Source organism: Myiozetetes cayanensis, unplaced genomic scaffold (genome assembly GCF_022539395.1).
Source record: "Myiozetetes cayanensis isolate MyiCay16 unplaced genomic scaffold, myiCay2020 scf3, whole genome shotgun sequence".
In the NCBI taxonomy this organism is placed as follows: domain Eukaryota; kingdom Metazoa; phylum Chordata; class Aves; order Passeriformes; family Tyrannidae; genus Myiozetetes; species Myiozetetes cayanensis.
Window position 1 is genome coordinate 25,290,796 of NW_026087521.1, and position 2,856 is coordinate 25,293,651.

At 42.2% G+C, this 2,856-nt stretch overlaps 1 protein-coding gene across 3 annotated transcripts in view; it reads left to right on the forward strand.

The window, feature by feature from the left end:
• The window catches only part of LOC126644439 (atherin-like), a 15,951-nt gene extending 15,276 nt beyond the window's left edge, over nucleotides 1-675 (forward strand). For all 3 annotated transcript variants that reach the window (XM_050323801.1, XM_050323803.1, XM_050323804.1), the window contains exon 2: nucleotides 1-675. This exon is cut by the window's left edge and continues 735 nt beyond it. The gene's annotated coding sequence lies outside the window, so the exon portion shown is untranslated.
• The last annotated feature ends 2,181 nt before the right edge of the window (nucleotides 676-2,856 follow it).

Here is a 2,856-nt window from a genome sequence, read left to right on the forward strand (position 1 = left end):
GTCTCGCCAGGAAAAGTCTGTGATGCAGATTTATTGGCAAAAAGCCAGAGTTGCTATTGTAAATTTCCTCGCCGGTTTCAATGTCAACCCAAGCTCGTATTTGAACCCGGAATCAGGGCAAAAGCATTATCACTCTGTCACTTTGTTGCCAGAAGTGGATTTTTTTTTTTTTTTTGCTAATATTTTACTGTTACATCTGACAGGATTTCACATTTTCTGTAGCCCGCCTTTAGTACGTTGAACTGCCAGACAGAGAAATTAATACCCTGAGTGACTGTATTTTAATTAAGCAATTTCATGCAAATTACAAATTTTAGATTGCCAAATAATATATTGCACAAAAATTGTAGGCTGGCTGATCTGATATGCATGGAGTATTACTCTTCCAGGCGCTGTGCATACATGGGAAAATGAACAAAAATGCTAATTTCCAATCTACTATGCAAACGGAAAAAGATGCCTATTTAGATACATATGCTTTCCTTAGGAAGGGTAAACAGTTCTTTAATTTAATATAGCTGACACTTGAAGATGTATTTTTCTCTTTTGCAAAGATAATTTTTGCATTGAACAAGTAAATGAGAATTCGAGTAGAAAACATCTTGTTAATGGCGACTAATAAAAACTAATATTGCATGCAATATAATGATATTAAACCTTGTAACTGGTACATAAAGCAAGATCATTCCTATTGTTGCTCTGTCAATGAACATCAAATACGCTCGCATATTAAACACATACTGTCCGACCGCGGATGCTGTTAACCCTGTGCGTGGCCGGTTACCGAGCACCTGGAAGGAGGAACGTGACACGCTTTAAGCAGCCCGGCCGGGCAGTCGGAGCCCTCGGCCCTCGCAGGGGAAGAGAAACGGGTTTTTTTCCCCGCTGGCCCGGGCGGAGCCGACGGGAGGCGCGGGGGCTGCAGGGCCCGATGCGGGCTGGCGAGGACTCCCTCGGTAGGGCCCCGTCGTCCCCCGGCCGGCGGCCACCGGGCACTGGGCCCCTGGGAGCGGCCACCCCCGCACCCATGCACACGGCTACTCCGGCCAGGGCTGGCCAGCCCCGCAAGTTTGCGGCTTGGGGTGCAGGCGTGTACCTGAGAGGGGACGGGAAGCTTTGCTCGGGGCCAGCAGCACAGAGGTACCACCCGCGGCAGAGCTCCGCTCGGGTCTCCGTCTCTCTCTCAGACAGTGATCCGAGGAACAAGCAGCTACGGTTCCACAAAGCCTCTTATGATAAAACTTGGTATGAGCCCTGGCACGCTGTCCTGAGCCTTTTATCACCGGGGATACTCACTCACTTGGGCTGAACCATCAGGGTTTGTCCCTGGTTTTGCTTTGTATTTTAAGGACTCGATTTCCCTCCATAGTGAACAAACATCGGAGCCTCTGCAGGAATTAGCTGAGGCTTCCCAGATGCTGTACACAATTAACCTGGTTGCATATTCAACATTCCCAAGTTCAGTCCTTACCGTCTTATCTCGTGGGTGGGCATACTTGAAAGTCCTGAGCATCTTAGCTTCAGTGGGTAAGTAGGCTGAACACAACAGGTCTATAGTGTAGAGCACTGATTTGAATTCTAACTACACTGTTTTAACCACACTGTAGTCAATGTTTTTCTCTATATATATTTTTGGGGTTTTTTTTTGGGGGGGGGAGGGACAGAGGGTGGGAAACAGATTAAGTTACACACACAATTGCAAAGTATAGATACTTTATCCCTGGAACTAGTGTATGCTAAGTATCTTTTCTTTTTTTTTACCCTCTGGATGTAAACAGGGAGTTCAGACTTTGTGTAAGACTCCAGTTGCTCTTTTCACTGGAAAAGGAGGATTGGTTGTTGGGGTAATGTGTTATTCACTATTGGCTGAATATATTTTACTCTACAAGGCTTCTACTGCTGTTGTTGCCAAGTTCTTCCCAAATTTAAATCAGGTTTGGATTTAGGTTCTCTAAGATACTTATTCATGTTCCATGATAAGAAGAGAATTATTTATTGCCATGTTCATTGCCTGAAATTCATGAAAACAATGAAGACATCTGTGTATTTTTTGTGCATAAGTTAATATAGAATTTGAGCACAATTTTTACAAGAGATTTCAGTGAAGTGTCAGTGTGTCTTTTGTAATTTACAGCAAAGACATAGTTCAGATTGCTGGAAGCAGGCAAAGTCCAGAGACGTTAATATCAGAAAAACATTTTTCTGCCCTACAGAACATGAGGGTAGGACACATGAAGATCATTTGTAAACAGTTGCAGCAAAGTTGTCTTGTATTTTCAGTTGCACCAACATTTTTTGTCCATATTAGGCAAGCATATTAGTTTCCGAAAGCAGTATTTGTTCCTGAATTGTTGCACACTCATGCCAATTTTTAGGGTTTTATTGTCCAAATTCAGTTTCATTACTGTGATCCATATGCTTTTTCTGCTTGCAAAGCAGAAGAAATTAACCACAGCTTTCTAAGTAGAATTATCCATGGACATCACTGGAGAATCTTCTTAAAGACTGATGGTATCGTGGCCAATGGAAAGTAGGCTATGCATGAAGAGAAATACCTGGATAAACTATAGCATCTTCTTGAAAAACCTCAACCATTAAGCAGTTTTGCTCTGTCAAACAGTTCCTTGCAAATACCATAATAAAAAAATTTTGGCAATTTCCTTCAGAAAATAGTCATAGTAAGTTTTTCTGTTTGTTTGTTTCTAATCAATAATCAGTTTCATTTTGGGTCAAATAATATTCTGGAAATTCTCCACCACCTGTCAAGAAGTTTGTTGGAATGATTTCTGCTTCTTTATTCAACCAACTTGAGAGTTTTCACTGTTGTGGTATTTGGCAGGGCAAATATTTTCAATA